The 23040-nt window shown below is 40.4% G+C and overlaps 1 protein-coding gene across 2 annotated transcripts in view; it reads left to right on the forward strand.

Annotated features, from left to right (window-relative positions):
* Positions 1-23040, forward strand: part of LOC150082122 (uncharacterized) — an 83105-nt gene that overhangs the window by 44423 nt on the left and 15642 nt on the right. For both annotated transcript variants that reach the window (XM_090379111.1, XM_090379112.1), the window contains one exon: positions 8433-8527. The gene's annotated coding sequence lies outside the window, so the exon portion shown is untranslated. The remainder of the gene's footprint in view (positions 1-8432; positions 8528-23040) is intronic.

Here is a 23040-nt window from a genome sequence, read left to right on the forward strand (position 1 = left end):
GCCATTATTGTTTCTCTTATTGAATGACATTCATGAGGGAATAAAGGTTACAGTGTTGACATTTGCAGATGATATAAAAGTCAGGAGGTTGATTAGTAATGAAAGCTTGGCCGAGGCTTCTTCGGAATGATTTGGACATGCATCTTGGATTGTTGGAGAAATTACAGTTATGCTTTAATGCTGCCAAATGGTAAGGTTCTACTTTTGGGAAATAGTAACCTGTGAATAACTTTTACACTATATGGGATAGAACCAAAGGGTGTAAATGAGGAAAGAGACTGGTGTTTTGATACAATCAAACATGAAGGCTAATATGCATTGCAAGCATGTGGCCAGAAAGGCACACTGTGTCTTTACTGTACCTTTGCATCTAGGAGAAGAGGATGTTAAAATTATGTTGTACAAGTCAATAACAAGAGGTGCATTTGGATTAGTGTGGGATTAAGGAAAGTTACTACTATGGATAAAGGGATGGTTGAATGAGAGAAGGAAGAGTGATTATTAATGGACATTGACAAATGGGTAGCAGTAATCCCAGATTAACATACCAACTGTGTAGTACAGTAGAAAATGAAAAAGACCTGGGAATAATTGTGCAGTCAAAAGTTCTCTTGGCAGTGCAGACAGGTTGCCAGGACAGCTCATGTGGGTTTTGTTAATGATATACAAGAACTTTGATAGCAGGGATAAGGAGGTGATTATCACTTTGCACAAGGCCATGGTTAGGCCACATTTTGAGTTCTGTATGTATACAGGTCTGGAGGTCTCATTTTAGGAAGGATGCAGATCTGCTGGAATCGGTGCAGAGAAGGGCAAGAAGATTGCTGTGTGGCACAAAGGGGGATACTCTTATCAAGAAAGGCTTCACTTCTGCAAATTGCAGCATCTGGAAACTAGGCACCTGTGAGGCTATCCAATTGAGTGTGTAAGGCTTTGGATGGCTTGAGCAAACTCAGTGAGGTTCTGATGGGATTCTTCCTATTGCTCAGACTGTATACAGGAGGGGGGGAATACATTCAAATTGAGGAAGGATGGTTGTAGAATAAAAGTGCGGAAGTTTGGTCGGAGAGAATGGGTATGTGAAATGGATTTTTTTTTTTTTGGCTGATGCTTCATAAGCTTGCTTTCTTGCATCATTTGCCACTATTAATACTAATACTAATCATACACTCTGATATTCCTTGTCAGAGACTTCTGATCTGGAATCACTCTATGTTCTCCTCTGGCTTGAACTCTCTTTACTGCATTCTATCACATTCATCTATTGTTTCCTAGTTCTACACCACTTAGAACTTTTTCACTTTCTTTATTTGACACTTAACTTTCTCTGGTCTAATTTTTATAACAGTGACGTCAGTCACAGCTGGCTTTAGAGGCATGGGCCAAGTTGGTAGAGATACTGGGGTATTTGTGATTAGTAATGAGCTTGCACAACTTGTTTATTTACCTATTAGAAGACCCACTAGATATGGATATCATAACTATTGATGATCCTGTTCAGATTACTGAGAAATTGAATAAATATATTTGCATCTACATTCACATGTGAGGAAGTTTTTAGAGATCAGAGCGGCTGATTTTATTATTATAACTGAGAAGAAAGTGGAAATAAATTGTTGAAGCTAAGAGCAAATAAGGCACCTGGGGCTGATGAAATCTATGTAAGGCTTTATATTAAAAGCAGCAGCAAAAGAGCTAAGCAAATGTTTAGCCCTAATTATGAGCGCATCCTTGGATTCAGGGGGTGTATCTGCAAATTGGAAATGTGAAAATGTTTCTTTTATTCATAAATAAGGGGGGAATCAAACGAATAGTGAGTAATTATAGACCTGTAAGCTTAACTTCTGTTCTAGCGTAAATAATTGAGTCAGTAGTTAAAGAAGCGTTTCAGAAGGATTTTCTTGACAGGAATGCAGTTATATGGAAATCACAGCATGGATTTGTTGGGGGGAAATTTTGTCTGAGCAATCTGATTAACTACTATGATGCAGTAACAAAGGAACTAAATGCAAAAAATAATTTTGACGTCATGTACTTAGATTTCAGAAAAGCTTTTGACACTTTCATATGAAAACTGTACAAAATAGAGCAGTATGGCATTAGGGAGCAAGTTGCTGCTATGGAAGGAAATGTTCAGTGGCAAAAGACAGAGAATTGTTATAAATGGGCACTGTTCTTCTTGGGCTAATGTTATTAGTGAAGTCCCTTATGGTTTGCTGTTGGGTCCCTTACTCCTCATTTATGAAGGCATATCAAACTTGTCTAGGTTTGTAAATGATAAAAAGATTGGTTACTGACAAGAATCAAGGTGTACCATTGCTACAAGACCAGAAAAAATTAGACAGATGAGATTTACATAAGGAGGCTACTTAGTCTAAAGTGGAATTAGATGGTTACCTTATCAGAATGAGAATAGTGTGAATATTGTTTAATTATTATTTTATTTATTTATCGATATTTTATTTTTTGCCATTTGGCTTTACTAATAACAATCGACATTGATAAATGCAAGGTACTGCAATTATCCCAGAATAATATACCAGTTAGTTAGTTAGTTATTTGGTTTTTAGGAGCATTAGCAAGTAAGGCCATATTGCTCCGGGGATATGCGGTGGTCATTCCCTGACCTTTCCGCATCCTCCATATTTGGTAGTCATGGACTCAAACCCCGGTCTAATGAAGAAGTGTGTGTGTGTGCTACGCTCTGCTGCTCCTGGCTACGGAGGTGCCAGTATACCAGTTGGGTGGTACCACACTCAAGAGTTGGAGGATGAAGAGACTTGGAAGTAATGCATAGTGCAGCATGAAGTTCTCTGAGCAATATAGAAAGGCTGGTAGGACAGCTCATCTGGTTCTACAGGATTCTCCTTTTCCTTCATAAATCCAGAGAGTTGGCAGCTATATAATGGTCAACAGCACACTTACTGAACTTTTTTTTTTTATATTATATTAAAATATAAATAGTATTATTTTTTTGCTTGTAGCAGAAGCTGTATAGCTTTATGAATAAATTTGATAAATTGCTGAGCTTTGGCAGCTAGTTGTCTTTCTATCTTCAATTCTAAAGGCCAAAGCATGTTATGGCAACTGAATGTCAGATACTGAAATAGAATTCATAGATAGCAAGTTTCTCAGCTGGTTTACTGGATGCATTAAATTAAATATTATTTAACCTCAATTTAAATATAAATATATTTTAAGAACTAATTTGTTATCCAATAATACTCCTTGGAAAACAAGTTTTTGAACTACGCTTAGTGATCACTAAATTGTGACCGTCTGCCTAATACTGTGTTGGGTCGCTGTTCACACGGATAACACACTAGTCACTTAGGCACTGACTCCACTAGATGTCTGAACACATCCATAAGCATCTATCTACAGCCATGCTGCCTGCTGGGCTTCCTACAGTGCCGGAATATATGACCATTGGATCTCTGTACGTCTCACTTTTCCTTCCAGAACATCTCACAGGTATTAAGTTGAATTATGGTCATATGAATTTGGAGGCCAATCAAGATGGGTGATATCTTCACTATGTTCCTTGAACCATTAGTGCAAAGTGCAGGCCCAATGACACAGTGCATTATCGTCTTGGAAGATCCTGTATCTGTCTGGGAATAAATGCAACATGGCAGGATGCACATGGTCTCCCAAGAGCTGCCAGTAGACCTCACCAGTGAAATGTTGGTCCGTATACACAAGGAGATCTAGTTCTTGCCAGCAAAGGATGCTCCATATTAAACAACCACTGCCACCTGCCAGGATAGTGAGCACCATGTATGATGGCTCCATGGACTCTTATTGATGTAGAGCTGCTGGAATGAGTACAGAGAATAGCAACAAAATTAGTGAATGGAACAAAGGGATGCTGTTACGTAGAATGGCTTTTAAGTTTTTCAAATTAGTTTCTGGAGACTAAGCACCTGCGAGGTGATCTGATTGAGATGTATATGGCCTTGAATGGTTTGAGCATGTTCAGTGCTGATGGGATTCTTCCTCTTGCTCAGAATAATTGCCTGAGAGGGCATAAATTCAAATTGAGGAAAGACAGTTGTAGGATACATGTGCTTAAGTTTGCCTTTATCCAGCGGGTGGTTGATTGCTTGAACACACTTCCATCTGTCGTTGTAGAAGTTGATAGCTTAAATAGATTCAAGGCAGAACCAGACAAACATCAAACATTTGGTGCAAGTGGATTGGTGAAATGAGAAGGGTTTTTTTTTTTTTTTGGCTGATGCTGTATAAGCTTGCTTTCTTGCATGATATGCCTTTACTAATGCTAATGCTTTGCACCACATACAAAGGAATCTGTTGGCATGTTGCGCCCAGGTATTTGGACTTATCTGACCAGCACTCCTGTTTCCAGTCCTTCAGTGTCCAACCAGTGTATTGTTGACACCACAGCATTTGCCATCAACTGTGATCAATGGTGAGGAGAGGCTGTTTCTTGAGTCATATGCTGTCGAACCCAAAATGTCTGAGTATGTGGTACTTTGTCATTTGGGATATTGTTCTTGCATTCCCCATATTGTATTGCAATGTCAACTGTCACACATTGACCTGTCATCGAGTCTGTTCAATTCACTACACCCTTTGCTCACCATAGTTATCCACTTTACATAATCCTTTACAGTTCTCTCAGCAGGAGATGGTTTGACCTGTTCAACACCATTTTTTGTACACCTTAACCACAGTGGGCCATGAGCAACCCACAAGACATGCCATTTCCAATGTGGAAGCACCCGGCTCATGAGTTCCCACAATTGTGCACTTTTGAAACTCCATGATATCTTTACTACATCCCATAACTGCTATTTTATCACTTTGACTTGCATGACTAGATACAAATTACCAGTGCTGTAGCATGTGAAGTGCTGTTTGCCATTTTATCTGTGAGATATGCGGCATAATCCATTACAGATCGGGTGATCACAATTCAGTGATGACTGAGTATAAATTGAAATGAATTGATTTAGCAAAAAATAAAAGTTTCCAGTACTTCTCATTATTGTTGAAAGGTAAAGAAATAGATATTTTGCAGATGCTATAATGAAAGAAGAAATAATTAATACACAATGGGGCTTGGTCAGGGAACAGACAAATGCACAAGGAAACATGACATGTAACAAGTTATTCCAAGCCATTCTTGGTATTTTGAATAATTTGTGGTAGCACAATGCTGTGTCAGAGAATATTGAACCAGTTGGGGGGAAAAATCCTGAATTCACATTTTGGAAATTCTTTTGACTGCCAGGTCAAAACAGCAGTGCTGTTGCTATAAACGAATATTTAACTCAACACTTCTGAAGAGGTGTAAAGTTTGCTACATTATTTTTTATTTTTTTTATTTTATATTATTATTATTTTTTCTGAAGCACTTGTATTCGGTTTATCTAACAGACAATTCAATCAGAAATCCACATACAGAAAACTGTTAGGTAAAGCTAATGTTGAAATGCATACTCTACTGGTAAACAATCCTTTGGCTGTATTTTAATATGAAATCTATATTTTTCAGTTAAATTTAATTTCTAGTGCAATGCAGACTTTAAAAGACCTCCTGCTTTTTGGGAAGAACTACTTTTGGCAAAACAGCTGTGTTGGAACCTGTGCCATTAGAATAAACTGCCTTACTAAGTGGTTGAGGTTGGCAGCCTGGGAAATTTAAAGGGTAACTGAATCCTTCTGACAGTGGAAAGAGTAGTCTGGCTCCCTTGCATTTTTTGGCCTGTACTACATTGCTGGACAGAATTTGTATGCCACATTCCTTATTATATAAGATATTTGCCTTCGGCAAATATCTTATATAATAGGCATCCTGCCATGCAAATTCCAAGTATCCAATAGAAATCGATCTACTACTGTACAGAGCAGTATATTACGAAAATTATTCATCCAATAAAAACACTGATTGTGACCACATCACCTCATTCTCGTTTCTCTCTCTCTCAGTGGGATAGCCACATCTCAAGTACTCGGGATGGCCAGTCATTTTTGTTTAGATGATTCTTGGAGAAAGTGCAAAGTGTGTTAAGTGTCTAACGGCACCAGGGGTTTCCCCCATCTCCACGTTGCTTTCATTGTGAGTGTACCAGTTCACTGGGAAGGCCAGAGATTTAAAAGTGTGTGGGTCACGTGAGTGTGTTATGTTATGTACCGTTGTTCTTCTGGCCATTTAGCCGCTGGACCCCAGCTGAGGCCCAACGTTGCCCGCACTTTGCCCCGTGGAGGCAGATCAGGTAACCACTAGTTTAAATTTGCACTCTGGCAGGTCCTGCCACCTAGTTTTCTGAGATTTCAGTGGCTAGGAGCTTTAAAAAAAAAAAAAAATTGTATGGGGATATTACACTAGAATTGGAAAAGCCAAAATGGTGGGCAAACAGCGTAATTTAGATACGGTTATTTTTGGCGTGTGAGGCATTCACTTGCATACAGATGGAGTTGGGTAGGGAGAATGAAGATTGGAGGGATAAAGACAGAAGAATGGGGTCAATAGGGAAGATAACCCCAGGTGGAATCAATGGGGCATGCCCATGCCCCACCAGAGAGAAGAGTGGGGTTGGCAAGGAGGGGAGGAGACAGAAACCTTTGTGTATTACTTCAAAATCCACCTTTGGATTTTGAAGTAATACACAATTTTTAATATTTTCATCAATTTATTGAAACATAAGATATTGCATGTATTCAAAAATTTCGTGAACGAAAAATTTATTCTCGCATGCACCACCTTGCAAAATATCCTGCCAGTGCCCATGCCCTGCAGGATCATCTAAACAAGACTGCAGTTATAGTTCACACACAGCATGGGTTTGTTAAGGAGAAGTCTTGTTTCACTAATTTGATTGGATACTATGATGTGGTTACAAAGGCTCTGGATGCAAAAAATAATTTTATCATCATATACTTGAATTTCAGGAAAGCTTTTGATACTGTTGCACATGCTGACCGGGCTAGCCAGGTGGGTAAAGTGCCTGCCTGGCAACCCAAAGGTCACGGGTTCGAATTCCGCCTCGGGCTTGGATCAGAGTGAAATGCAAAAACTTTGGGAGGTGCATTATGGCCACAGAAGCCAATGCACCAACAACTAAAAAAAAAAAAAAAACTGTTGCACATGGAAGACTACTGAACAAATTGGATCAGTATGGCATTAATGTCATTAGTGCTAACATGTACAACAATATCATCCTTTGTGCCCTTAAAAGATATCTGCTCTACAACATCATCAACTTTTGCCCTTGGAGACATACTCTAGTCCTATTGTGCAAAAAGGATAGGTGGAACCTATCCTTTTTGCACAATATATTTCCCATCTCCCTGACAATAGTGTCACCAACAGTAACTAGCTCCTGTAGGACCAGCACATTCTGCCTTGAAAATTGCTGCTGTGTTGCCTGATGCACAAGAGCGAGCTCTGACGTTGAGTTGGGCAGCTGAGAGCTTGATGGGACCCTCATTTTAATTCCTTTGAGGGCATCTACCCTACTATTCAAACTCAGAGACCTATCAGAACACTAAGTTGGTGCCTAATTTCGTGACACACTCTGCACCTAGTACACAAAGACATCCTCCTTGGCTAGATCATGTCCTGTTCCAGAAAAGTCTGCAAACATTTCACAAGTTGCACATTTTTTTTAGGCTGTGATGCATTGGAGAATCGTCCCATTCGGTTCTCCCTCGAGCCACAGCACACCTGCTACTTTGTGCAAGTTTAGTGATCACTGAGTGTATATTCGTATTGTACCAAAACATTTTTTAACAAGCTTGCAAGCATCAGATGCTAAAACACTGTAGTGGTCTGTGAGACTTCACCATATTAATTAGGAATTAGCCTAAAATGCATAAAAATTAAAATATTACTATTGATTCATTGGTAATTGACATTTCATTATTAATTGGCGAGTTTTAATATAATAACTTCAACATTAGCATAAAAATTAGAAGGCTTTCTCCTATTAACAGTGATTAATTGCTGCAGCCATTAATCACTGTTTTTGCACAAAATGCGAAAAAGACCTGGGTTCAAATTCTGCCATGACTGGACGCATCCCTCTACTCCCCACAAAACATGGCTGAGTTATTCAGTCTCGGGGCAAGGGTTTACAGTCCTTGGAAACTCAGGTTTTTCATCCGTAAACCAGCAAATTGACCACAGAATGCAGGCAATTTACAAACACGGTACACCGAAATATCTTAGCAAAACAAAAAATAAATAAGCAGCCCACTAGGATCATGAACTTTATAATTTTTTTTTATACTGTTAACTTATGTTATGAAATTGTGTGATAATAAAAAATAAGCTTGTATATATTCAACATTGTGCCCTAGAAATTTAAGATTAATTTTTTAAAGGATAGTAATCCCTGGAAGGAAATAAAATTTATACTTAGAATTTTAGTAATAAAGTGTAATTTTTTTCTTTCCCCTGTCAGCTCTACAATGGTAAAAACATGTGACCCAAAAGCAGTAAAGATTTTTTTAATATCACCGTTAGTCATCCCTGATCTGGTAACATTGGATTTACAAGGTATGTAATGAAGACTGGTTTGGTTAATTGTTTATATGGTCAATATTTTTAGTTTCAAAAGTGTGTAATCATAAAGCTGGAAATCAAAAAGAGCACAATTTTATTGTAAAAATTATTCACATTAAATTTTCTTCTCAGTATAATAAATGATGAAACAAAGGTTTTTGGATCTTACACGCAACAGTGCTTCATTCTGCAGTATATAGTATTAGTGAAATCATGAAGAGAATCAAAGTTGATAGTACTAGTGCGGACAAATAATGTAAGGAAGCAAGCTTATACAGCATCAGCCAAAATAAACCCTGCCCCACCTCATCTTTGCATTCCCTGTAATAATTTGTCTAATTCTTCCTTATTTTTTATTCAAACAACCCACTTCCACAACACCAGGTAGAAGTTTGTTCCAACAATCACTCACTCCCTAGCTGAATGCAAATTTTCAAACATCTATCATGCAACCATCATTTTTCAATTTAAATTTATGTCCCCTTATGTTTGTTGTCCAAGAAAGAGTAAAGATTCCATCAGCATTTAGTTTATTCAAACCATTTAAAGCCTTAAATAGATATGTATTATAGCTGTAAACTTATTAAAGCATTTTAGGTATTCAACAAAAACATTTGTTTATATTTAACTGTTTTGTATATATATTTTGTGCACTGAATTCAGTGGTGTCATTAGTTTTCTCTAATTAGCATTAGTAGAGGCATATGATGCAAGAAAGCAAGCTTATATAGCATCAGACAAAAAAAAAAAAAACCTCCCATTTCACCCATCCATTCACTCCAAATGCTAGTCCAGTTCTGCCTTGAACTTATTTAAGCTTTTGACCTCCACCATGACAGATGGAAGTTTGTTCCAACTATCAACTACCTGCTAGCTAAAGACAAATTGCTGCACATCTGTCTTTCTTCAGTTTGAATTTATGTCCCCTCAGGTGACTAATCTGAGCAAGAGGAAGAATCCCATCAGCATTGAGCTTGCTCGAACCATTCAAGGCCCTATACACTTCAATTAGATCACCTCGCAGGTGCCTAGTCTCCAGATGCTGCAAATTGCAGAACTTAAGTCTTTCTTGGTAACAGCAACCCTTTGTTCCACTCACCAATCTCGTTGCCCTTCTCTATACTCATTCCAGCAGCTCTACATCCTTCCTTCCTAAAATGAGGCGTCGCGACCTGTATGCAGTACTAAAGTTGTGGCCTGGCCATTGCCATATACAAGGGGACAATCACCTCCTTATCCCTGCTAGAGAAATTTCTGTATATCATTGACAATATACCATGAGCTACTCTTGCATCCTGTCTGCACTGCTCAAAAAACTTCATATATGACTGCACAATTACACCCATTCTCTTTTCATTCCTTTTCATTCTCTACTACACTGAGTGTAGTACCATACAGTTGGTATATTATTCTGCGGTTACTGCTACCCATATGCAGTACTTTACATGTGCCAATGTTAAACTTCAGTTGCCAAATCTCAGCCCATCTGCTCAACTTTTCTAGATCCTGTTGCATTAGTATACTATCATTACTGCCATTAACAACCCTGCCAACCTTCATATCGCCTGCAAACTTAGACATTACCCCTGATATATCTTCATCAGTATCACTGATAAATACAGAAAAGCAGATAAATACACGAAGAGCAGTGACCATTGATTACCACTCTATCCGACATTGTCTTCTTCCCCTCTCAACCATCCTTTTATCCATTGCAGCAACTTGCCCTTAATGCCATACTGCTCCAATTTGTACAGTAGCCTTCCATTTAGAACAATATCAAAAGCTTTTCTAAAATCCAAGTATATGATATTAAAATTATTTTTTGTAGCGAAATCCTTTGTGACCACATTATAGGATCCAATCAAATTTGCCACACAAGACTTCCCCTTAACAAATCCATGTTGTGTCGGAAGTGACTGAAGTCTTGTCTGGATGATTCTGCAGTGCTTCTTTAACCAGTAACTACATTATTTTCCCTGGAACAGAAGTTAAACTAACAGGTCTGTAATCACTCGTGTCACCCTTTGTGAATTGGGGAGTCATTTGCACATCTCCAGTCCATGGAAGTGCTCCTAATTATGGTTAAGGGTTTGCTTACTTCCTTTGCTGCCTCATTTAATATAACATATGGATAGATCCCATCCACCCCAGGTGCCTTTTTTTTGTTCAATTTCAATGATTTCTCCTCCACTTTGCTCTCAGTTATTACAAAATCATTTAGCTGCCTGCTAGAGTTTGATAAGCTTCTGGCCTCCATTTCCCTACAGACTTCCTGATGTGTGAATGTAGATGCAAAATACTCGTTCAGTTTGTCGGCAGTTTCAACAAAAATCGGACTGTTGATATCAGTTGAACCAATCTGATTCTTCCCCTTCCCCTTCCTTCTAGAGTTTACATAAGTAAACTTTAGAGTTTACATAAGAAGTCTTTGCTGTTTTTCTTTGCCTCCTTTGCCAAAGATTTCTCATAATCTGCCTTTGCTTGCCTAACCTCCTTTGTGACTTGATTACAGACTAGCTTATATCTGCCATAGGCCTCTGTGTCACCTGATAATTTATATCAGTGGTTTTCAACCAGGGTGCCACATCAACATTCTTGGGGTGCCATGTAATTTGGGTTTAAGTTACTTAAAGTTATTATTATTATTTTGAAATTTATATATTTATTTCATTATAAAAGGGTATAACATAAAGGGTACGGTACAATATCCATTGTACCGTATCTTTTTAATTTTGTGGTGATCTATAATTGATCTTTATTTAGTACCTCTATGTAAAGAATAAAATTATTATATATGTATATATTAAAAGGTCGAAAACCACTGTGTTAAGTATTTCTTTTGGCCTAGGTATGCCCTGAAAAAAATTACTAGGACACTAAGGGCACCGTGAACCGAGAAAGGTTGGGAACCTCTGATTTATATACATCCTATGCATTTTCCTTTTCTGCCACGAGTCTCATTAGTTCATCTGCCTTGCACCTCCGTGGGCAGGAGTAGCAGTGCGTAGCTTGAACCCCGTGCTTGATTAGAACGGGGTTCGAGCCCGTGACCACCAAATACGGAGATGTGCAGAAAGGTCAAGGAATGACCACCGCATATCCCCGGAGCAATATGGCCTTAGTTGCTAATGCTCCTAAAAACCAAATAACAAACAAACAACAAGTTCATCTGCCATCCATTTAGGCCTAAACCTTGAACAGAATTTCTTAGTTGGGAAAAAAGCCTAGTAGCTTCCAAGATTACTTCCGTGAATGCTTCCCATTTACAATTTGCTGTTGGTAACATCATCAGTTTATCTCATTGTATAGAATTTAAAAACTGTCTGAGACCACTGTAGTCACCTCTATGAAAGCAAAATCCCTTCCCTTTACCCCTGATGGTAGTTGCATCTTTAAGTAAATTCCACATCAGCACACTGTGGTCACTGACACCTAGTGGTTCCTTTATCTGCAGATTCTTAATGTATGAAAAACACTGCTGATAATCAGATCAAGAGTATTACTGCCTCTAGTTGCCTTGAACATGCTGCTGTAGCAAACAATCATCCAATAAATCCGCAAAAGCCTTACTGGTGTGCAAGTGACCAACTCACAAGTTCCAGTCAATATCTGGGAAGTTAAAATCTCCCACTATAAGACAATCTGAGTTATTGGCCTACTCTATTTCTCTGTACAGTGCATTAGTTCATTGTACTCATCAGAGTCATTATGCCTATAGCACAGTCCTACTCTCAATTTTGCTTTCCCAGTGCTTATGTCACACTAAAATGACTCAACAGTACAGCTGGATGTACTTCCTTAGATTTTTGTGTTTCTTAACTAACAGCATGGTCCCTCCTCCCTTTCTATCCTGTCTGTCCTTTCTGTAAACACTGTACTGCCCAAATTCCAATTCTGCATTCCGTATCTCTGTGTGACACCACTTCTCTGATATCCCAACAATATCCACCTTTGATGTCTTCACTAGCACCTCAAATTCATCAAATTTATTTACTATACTTCTGGTATTGGTATACATGCACCTATTCATATTCTTAGTTATCCTAACGCAGCCCGTGTATTTACTTGTTTCATGATAACTCCCAGCAGTCCTGTAAATCCCCAGCACTTTGCTCATTCCAGTAGAAGCAGTTCAAGAATCGCTTTCACCTTTGCTTGCGGCTACTGTTAATCTATTAGTCTGTGAATCCCCCCCAAGCTAGCAGTTTTCCAACCCACCTAACACTGCCTCGATAGCATCAGCAAATATTCTTGCCCCCCTTTTATTTAAGTGTATCCCATCCCTATAAAAACAATCTCTCCTGTTAACAAGCACAGACCATGCTGAGAAAAATTCTGTTCCATGGGCCGAATTGAATCATGTTTCGGGCAGAAATGCAGATACTTTCAAATTTAACCCTAAGTCGTGATTTTTTTTTTTTTTTTTTTACAAATTGACCTGTACTTGCTAAGTAAGTCTGCAGATCTCCCACACTTAATGTCATTAGTGCCGGTGTATACAACAGTATTACCTTTGGTGCCCTTAAAAGATGATATCTGGTTACAATGTCATCTGCCTTTGCCCCTAATGTGAGTAATTTGGTGATGGGTGAAGGGGTCATATTTTTGCGTCATTTATGTGTATCCCATAAGTGCATACTAATATTATGATGTATAAGAGCCTGTAGTGTTCATATAATTTTTTTCACGAAGTGCCACATTTTTCAGTCATCAATAATTGCATGACTCAGTGAGGAACTTACTAACCAAATCCATTTGAGATCTCCTGAAGCCTTGTTTAAAAGAAGAATTTACTGGATCCTAGCTACAAGATAGAAAACGACAGGTCACTTATACATACTTGGGTCCTTGAGGCTGCCACAGACATTCTTTCAGATATGTCAAGCTATGCTTGCTACCTAGGATTATAAACCGCTAATGGAACTGACATTCGGATAACTCTCAAGTCAGGTGGAGCTAATTTCTGCAAAGTTCGATTGGTCTGTGGCATCCAAATCCTCTGCTTGCGCCTTCAGGATGGGGGGATGGTTAGTAACCTTGGGGTATAATCCCAATGTGCAAGTCCTGCAATATGGCACCTAGCACACTATGGGTCACCATACTGGTGCAAACCAACGTAAGCAGGGGTCGAGGTGCCCACAACACACGGAGGAATGCCACCTCTCTCTCTTCTTTTACCAGACATACTAGGTGGTAGATGACTCTCATCAACCTGCGCAATACCACCACTTTGCTTATTGGAGGCTTAAAGTGGTGGAATCCGTGTTTAGTCTCCAGAGCAAAGCTCCAGTAAACCCTCTTCCATCATGCAATATGGTTGATGTCTTTTGAGGTTATGATAGACATTATGGCAAGATCCAATCTTCCTTATGTTTCGAGGGTACAGCTCTAAAATGGTGTTCACAGGCCAGCTGCTAGTTATTACACTGGACCAAACCTATTCACGACTCTCTTGTAGGCTTCTGGATCAGCTAGTGTCTAATCCCCCTGCCTAATCTACTCTGCCAGGTGACTGGAGGGAGTCCGAGTAGTGTATACATTGTCGAGGCCACGTTATGTCAAGGAGCTGGGTATATTCTTGCCATGTGTATGCCATATCCAAAACTTTTCATTACTTCGTACAGCATGTCCTTGCCATCTTTTTTTACTTCTGAATACAGCATGAATTGTCAAAATAATAGAACAAACTTATGTATGAAAAGGTCTGAACCTCCCAAACACTTCCTCATTTATTTTATAAATATACATGGTCTCATTTCTAATCTCAATGATGTCCATTTCCACTTACAGTCCGCCAAACCACATGTACTTTTTTTGATGTAATCTCAGTTATCGGTTGATTCAACCACTTCATCTCACTTGTTTGAATTATTCGTTGCATGTTTCCTTTCACTTCAAAGGTGGTACTTGAGCATATGTCCATTCTGATATTGTTTGTCAAAGACAATAATTTGGAATCTCCTCTTTTCGACTTTCTCTGCTTAATATCTCTATACCACATTGTCAAATTCATCTGTTGCCTCTATCGTTCTCCCAACTCCACTAATCACTTGGCATTCTGACTTCCTCTCTTTGAAACTTGACTTTCTCCAGTCCAACTTCCCTAAACAGTGGGGTAATTTTCCTTGTTGATTTTAATGTTCAAAACTCCAGCTGGTCTAAATGCTGAGGCTTTTGCAATTACAGAGTGTTCATTTACCTACCAGAATACCAGACAATCCTAACTGCACAGCCAACACACTTGATCTTTTTCTCACAAACAACCCTTCTAAGTACACGTTGAGATAAGTGGTCCTCTAGACACCTCAGATCACAACTTGTGGTGATGGTCTCTTCTCCAGTGGCGCCTTTCTCTCATGGGCATTTTTTTAATGAAAAGCCCAAACACAAGAGGTATTAGAACCAATAGTACTTAGTACCATGTATGGGTTGGAGGTTGAGAAGATGAAAGAAAGTTTTTCCAGAAAACGGAAGTTGAATGAATAAACAAGGAAGAAGAAAAGTTGGTTCTGTGAGTTTGAAGTTAGGCAGTAAAAGGATGTTGACTGGTTGGAGCACATGTTTAGCTTGCATTGGAATAGAGAGCATGAATTATAGAAACCAATTCATGAGAACAGTGCCCATGGAAGTATCTATAGAAAAAGCATGCAGCAGAAACAGAATAGCTATGAGATATAGAGTGGAGAAACTCTGTTAGAGATGAGTCATTAATTAACCTAACTGCCCTCTTTTGAATGGAATCTAGAAGCCTGAGAGAGGTTTTGGGGGCACTGCCCCAGATGTGAGAACAGTATTCCATGATAGGGCAGATTTGCAATTTGTATTTGTAATGTGCTTATGCCAAGAGAGATTAGAAGTCAGGATAATCCCCAATTGAGATATTATGACCTTGCCTAGAAATCTTACAGTAATTGAAGATAAGCATAGGACCAAAAGAATCCTTTTTGCAAGATATAAGACAGGACTGAGTTTTAGAAGAATCGAAATCCAACTAAATTACCTTTGTTCCGCTGAGGAATTCCTTAAATGCTGATCTCACCTGGAGATCAGCATTTAAGGAATTCATTGTGGATATTCAAGAAGTTGGAGTTGTTTGTGCAGGGCAAGGTTTCTCAAACTGGAAGGTGAAATGCAATGTGCTGTCATCAGAAAAACTATGGATAAGATTTCCGGTCAATGGAAGAAGGTTATTAATATACAAGAGGAAAAGAGTGGGAGAAAGAACTGAACTTGTGGAACACCAGCATTAGTGGAGAAGTTAGAAAGAGAGCCATCTACCATCACCTGCAGTGAGCAGTCAGAGAGAAAACTGGATACCCAATTACAAAAAACAGTTGGCAAACTATACGATGGAAGATTATTTAGAAGACCTTTATGCCAAACACGATCAAAAGCCTTCAAACTGTCAAAAGCAACTGTTTGAGTTTCACCAAACTTTTCCATTGAATTTGTCCATAGATGGGTAACATAAGCCAGAATATCACCAGTGGATCGACACTGTTGGAATCCATACTGGCGATCGTTGATCAGATGGAAAGTTTCTAGATAGTTTGAGTTGTCAATTAATTGATTTTTCCATTACTTCAGAAAACGTAGAAGTAATTGCAATGGGCGATAATTAGACAGGAGAAATTTGTCACACTTTTTAAGAACTGGATGTATATGAGCAAATTTCCAAGCAGAAGGAAAAACACCATTTGGAATAAGAAAATGAAAAAAGTGACACAGAACAGGAGTAAGTTCAAGAGCACAGGTTTTGAGAACAAGTGGAAAAATACCATCAGGACCTGGAGCTTTCTTAGTATCAAGATATGTCAGAATCCTTCTGACATCCTTTTGACAGAAGACCCCAGGAGGCACTGAATGGAGTTGTTTACCATGATCATTAATACATGAGTTGGAAATAAAATAGGATGCTAGCAGGTCAGCTTTATCCTTGGCTGAAGTGGCTGTAGAACCATCTGGTTTTGACAGAGATGGGAATATAGATGGGCAAAAGTTGTACCGAATTGCTTTGGCAAGAGACCAGAATGCTCGGCTACCATTTGGACAAGGAGCAAGTTTTCTACTCTTAGACTGTTCAAAACTGCTTTACAATTGTCACAAGTTTTTGTTTAGGCAGAAACTGAAACTGAAGATTTGGAAACAAGTGAATTATGATATGCAAAATTCTTCTCTTGAACAGCCTTAGCACATTTATTGGAAAAACCAAGGAAAAGTAGCAAGCACAGCTTGACATATCTGAGAGCATGTCTACAACATCCTCGGCCAAATTTCAACCTCGTGTTATTTGGCAAAAAGAAGATTGGGTCTCTTCAGGATGTCCACCATAACCTAAAAAGACATCAATCATACTGCATGACTGGAAGAGATGGGGTAGAGGTTTACCAGAGCTTTTCTCTGGAGACTAAACATGGGTTCCACCACTTCTACGAGTCATCTACTACCTACTATTGCCTGGTAACATTCTCACCCTCTTGTTGTTTGGCATTATAAAACCCCTCGACGTGGGCACCTGTACGTGGTGAGGGGACCTCCCAGTGACGCTGCTGGACTTCCAGACTAGCATCACTGGGATCCAACGCCCACAGCCCAGGTTCCAGGCTTACATCAATGGAATCCGGCGTGTTTGCCGTGCGCTGCGACCCGTGGAAATTCGGAAAGGGGGATCCTGGTGGTTGAGGGGCCCAGCTTCAATACACCACTTTGGCCCCTGCTTCGACAAGACGGGTGGTCCTGGAAGGCCCGGCTAGGATCAATCGGCTAGTAGGCTCGCCTGCGAGGGTCAACCGTGACAATGCCACGCCCCTACCCTCATGGTCCGAGGGACAGGATTCAGGCTGGCGGCGGTGCGGGTATAGTGTCTGGGTAACCCTGGCGTCCCACTCCCGAGCGCATTTATTGCATGCCGGGTAGTGGGCGTCCCTTTGGGCTCCGTGGTGGGTGGGGAGCCCGGGCACTGAACAATTTAAAAAACTATATGAATCCTGAGAAACTTACTCCTTCAGGGGCCCCAACCCGGTCCCTATCTGAAAATTTAGACAGTGAAGCAGATAGCATTATTGCTACAAAGAGGCAGCGAACAGAAATATCATCAGGGCCTGTTCCAAGATTTTTAATAATTCATTCTACCACAGAAAAACCGATTGGCAAAATGTCGCCCTTCTTCATACAGAAAGGGTTAGATGGGTTAGCAGGTTCACCCAAGTCAGTTAAGAGGCTCCGTTCTGGAGACCTCTTAATCGAAACCAAAACTGACAGGCAATCTGAGCAGCTACTCCGTGCAACATCAATCGGAGGAATACCCATAACAGTAACACCACATAGAACACTAAACTCATCGAGAGGTGTCATTTCGGAATGGGACCTTCTCGACGTAACCGAGGAGGAAATCTGCTTGGAACTGAAACCTCAGGGAGTTATAGCCGTCAAGAGAATTAGTGCGCGTAGGGATGGGAAACTTGTTAAAACCAGGAGTGTTATCCTGACTTTTAACTGTCCCAAACCTCCTGATGAGATTAAAGCTGGCTACATCAACTGTCCAGTGCGTCCATATGTTCCAAACCCTTTACGGTGTTTTAAATGCCAGAAATATGGACATTCTCAAATGGCCTGCCGCGGAGTCCTTGCATGCGCTCGATGTGGCGCAAAGGACCACGAAACAACAGCATGTTCAGCCGCAAAACCCACCTGTATTAATTGTGAAGGCGAACATCCAGCCTATTCACGAGCATGCCAGAGGTGGAAAGAAGAAAAAGAAATTCAACGGCTGAAGGCAGAGCTAAACATATCGTATCAGGAGGCAAGGAAAGCAGTGAAACCTCTCAACATCAAAAAACCTACCTACGCCCAGAAGGTAGCAGGGAGGTGTTCTACCTCCTAATGCTCCACAAATAACAAAAGCAATCACGAAAGAAAAGAATAAGAAAGGTGAAATACCACCTACAACCCAAGAAAACATGGATGTAGAGCGGAAGGAGGTACAAGAAGACTCAGTCTTGGAGCTCTTTGCTGAGGAGGAAATGGACACTGGACAGCGTCCGTACTTCCCCAGGAAGGATAAATCCAGGACTGAAAAAGGTAAGCCCTCAGCACCTCGGAAGCCGCCTGATGGACCCACCAAGCCAAAATAATGGCTAAATTCCTACAGTGGAACTGTCGTGGATTCCGGCGAAACAATGATGACATCAAGGCCCTTCTGCAAAAACATGAGCCAGTCTGCTTTTGCTTACAAGAGACATACCTGAAGGCAATTGAAAACGCTTCGCTTCATAACACCACTATCATTCGAAAAGACAGAACTCAGGATGGACCTGCTCATGGGGGTGTTGCTATAATTCTGGGCAACCATACCCCATATCAAACTATTGCGCTTACCACCAACATAGAAGCGGTAGCGGTTCGCCTTACGGTAGGTTTTTTAATAACAGTCTGCTCAGTTTATTTACCACCTGGGGCTGATATCTCCCAGACGGACCTTGATGATCTCATTGTGCAGCTGCCTACTCCTGTATTACTCCTGGGCGATTTTAATGGACATAACACCCTGTGGGGTAGTGCAAATGTTAACAGAAGGGGACGTGTCATAGAGAATATGCTCAATGACAATGACCTATCCCTCCTAAATGTGGGAAGTAACACCTTTTTCCACATGCCTACCCGTACGTTCTCTGCTATCGACCTGTCTATATGCTCCCCCTCTCTCCTTCCTTCAATCAACTGGGAGGTAGAGGAGAATCTTTATGGAAGTGATCACTTCCCCGTGATAACCAGCCTACTTAAAGGGATGCCATGCTCACCTTTTAGGTTACCGCGATGGAAGATTGATCAGGCTGACTGGAACACCTTTCAACACCTGGTAGACTTTAACATCAGTACAGTCAGTCGGGAGCCTATCAATGATGCAGTGGCGTACATCACAGAAAGAATTGTCCATGCAGCTGCAGCTACAATTCCGAAAACATCTAACCGGTTTCCACCATTTCCAAAACCTTGGTGGAATACTGAATGCACAGCAGCAAAAAAGGCACAAAATAAAGCTTGGGGGATATTCCGACGATATCCTACCACAGCCAATCTCTTAGCCTTCAAACGTGCACGCGCGAAAGCGCGATATATTCGTCGTCAGAGCCAAAAGGAATCGTGGGTCCGCTTTACATCCACCATTACCCAGTCAACCAGCAGTAAAGCTATATGGGACAAAATCCGGAAAATGAAGGGTAAATATACATCGCACCCTTCATCGGTCCTGGAGTATAATGGATGCGTTATTGCAGATCCAACTGCAATAGCCAATGCGCTTGGGGAGACCTTTTCTGCCATCTCGTCAACATCTGCTTACTCCTCAGAATTTCTGGTCTGGAAAGATAAATGTGAAAAACAGCCAATAAACTTTACATCAAGAAGGTCTCATCCCTATAACGGGCCCTTTACCACGGAAGAGTTAGAAACAGCTCTAACTCTTACCAAGGCAAGTGCTGCCGGACCAGATCTTATCCATTATGATATGATCAAACATCTGTCTGCAAAATCCATGGACCAACTGCTTTTTCTATATAACAGAATATTTCAAGAAGAGCAGTTTCCGGATTCCTGGCATAAGGCAATCGTGCTTGCCTTTCCTAAACCAGGAAAGGATCCCAAAATCCCAACGAACTACCGTCCTATTGCTCTGACTAGCTGTCTGTGCAAAATTCTGGAGAGAATGGTCAATGCCCGCCTTATCTGGTATTTGGAGGCTAATGGGTTTCTCTCCAGATTTCAGTGCGGCTTCCGTAGGAATAGGTCAACTTTGGACCACTTAATCAGGCTCGAAACTTCCATTCGAGATGCCTTTTTAAAACGAGAACACCTGGTGTCAGTGTTCTTCGATATGGAAAAAGCTTATGACACAACTTGGAGATTTGGAATTTTAAAAGACCTCTACAGCATCGGCCTTAGAGGTAATCTCCCCAATTTTATTAAAAACTTTTTATGTCACCGATCTTTCCAAGTCCGTGTAGGATCTACTCTCTCTCGCTCTTTTATCCAAGAGGAGGGAGTACCTCAAGGATCCGTTTTAAGTGTTACGCTTTTTGCCATTAAAGTGAATTCCGTCACAGAACAACTTCCTCCAACTGTAAACTGTGCCCTCTATGTTGATGATTTTAGCATATTCTGTCATTCCTGCAACATGAGGGTAATTGAGAGGCAACTGCAACGTACCATTGACCATTTGAACTCATGGGCAACGAATAATGGGTTCAGGTTCTCTGCACAAAAGACTGTCTGCATGCATTTTTGCAGAAAGCGCAATCTTCACCCTGAACCTGAACTGAGGCTTGGACAAAATGCAATCCCAGTAGTACCTCAGGCTAGATTTTTGGGGCTTATATTCGATAAAAAGCTGACCTTTCTGGAACACATCCGTCAACTACGTGCGAAGTGCACGAGAGGTTTGAACATCCTACGTGCAATCTCCTCACATTCCTGGGGCGCTGACCGATGTACCCTTTTGCGCCTCTATCGTGCACTCGTACGATCTAAGTTAGATTACGGGTGCCAGGTATACGCATCCTCTAGACTCAGCGTACTCCGATGGCTGGATCCCATCCACCATCAGGCTATCCGTATTGCCACAGGAGCATTTCGAACTTCTCCTGTCCATAGCCTCTATGTCGAAGCGAATGAGCCCTCGTTATCGCTTCGCAGGAAACAGTTGTCTCTACAGTATGCTTTGAAACTGAAATCCCTGCCAGACCATCCGACGTGGACAACCGTTTTTGAGCCACGTTGGGAAAATCTGTATAACATTCGCCAGACTGCCAATCAACCATTCGGTATTCGTATCCAAAGGCTTCTCAACGATTTGAACATCACATTAGACAATGTTGCCCCATCACCAGGGCAACCTTTTCCACCCTGGCATGCTCGAGTCCCAAACTGCAACTTCTCCCTGAACAACTGGAGAAAGGACAATACTTCGTCCACCGTCTACCTGCAGCTCTTTTTAGCTGATCGCTCTGAACATGCTGACTTCTTGCCCATCTACACAGATGGCTCGAGGTCAGAAATGTCTGTTGGATCTGCAGCTGTTTTCCCAGATACCACGGTATCTGAGCAGATCTCCAACGAATGCAGTGTGTTCACTGCAGAGCTGCATGCGGTTGAGCTAGCCTTAGATCGCATACGAACCACCCACCACAAAAAATATATTATATATACCGATTCTCTGAGTTCATTGCAGGCTTTATCATCGATGAGGTTCAACCCTCATCCTGTCCTCACTTGGATACAGCAGAAGCTGCACTTCCTTGTACAATCTCGATTTGATGTTCGTTTCTGCTGGATCCCAGGCCACATTGGGATCTCAGGAAATGATTTGGCAGACACTGCAGCCAAATCAGCAAACCTATTTAACTCTTGCCTGTTAGTCCCCTATACAGACTACAGGTCGGTAATTCGAAAGAAACTGGTATCCCAATGGCAACACTCATGGCATGGACAGATTACAAACAAGTTATATGAGATTAAGCCTGTAATTGAACATTGGCAGTCTAGTCTGCGCAGGAACCGAAAAGAGGAAGTTGTTCTATCTCGACTCCGCATAGGACATTGTCACTTGACACACTGCTATTTGCTGAGGGCAGACGATCGTCCTATGTGCAGAAATTGTGACACCATTTTAACAGTCCGTCATATTTTAATTGAATGTCCGTCCTTTTATAATGACCGCCGTTTATGTTTTAGCCATCTGTCTGAACCTTATACACTCAGACAGGTTTTATCGGACAATGACAACGTGTCAGCTATTTTTAAGTTTTTACAACTTATTAATCTAAATAATTCTATTTAAAATATTTTTATCGTTTTATGCTATATGAACGATTTATATCGTATATTATTTTACAATAATATACAAATAATTTTAATATTATAGTTTTATATTCTACATCCTTTTGACTTGGCGCATTATAGCCTTAGATGCTAATGCGCCATAAAACCCTAAAACAAACAAACAAGCATTATAAAAATTCAAAATGGGATGATCTGTGAAATAATAATAATACAACACATCCAGTAGAGACAACAAGCTTTCAGGGTAAACGAACTTCTTCTTCAGCAAGTGAATAAACACATACAGAATACTAACAAAATACAAACGTTAGAGATAGAATAAAAATAAATACTAAATGAGTTGTGCATGCTCAGATGTGCACATGGTTGTGAGGTCACAGATCATTTATATGATCTGTGAAATTTCGTTTCTTCTTCTCCTTGGTCGGACTACCTTATCAAATCATCTGATGTCAACATTTCCTTAGACCATATCAGTGAAATTAGCATCTAAGCAAATTATGTAGGATGGTATCATTTATTCCACACTGCACTTTAAAATCTCCTCTTTTACCCACACCTTGCTTTTCCAGTAAATGTGCTAAGGCTGTTCAAGAGAATAATGTTGACTCTTAATGGGCTTGTTTCTGAATCTCCAGGTCCAAATCTCGCAATAATTTGCACAATAA

Source organism: Mastigoproctus giganteus, chromosome 8 (assembly GCF_048544385.1).
Source record: "Mastigoproctus giganteus isolate SK-2022 chromosome 8, ASM4854438v1, whole genome shotgun sequence".
Lineage (NCBI taxonomy): Eukaryota > Metazoa > Arthropoda > Arachnida > Uropygi > Thelyphonidae > Mastigoproctus > Mastigoproctus giganteus.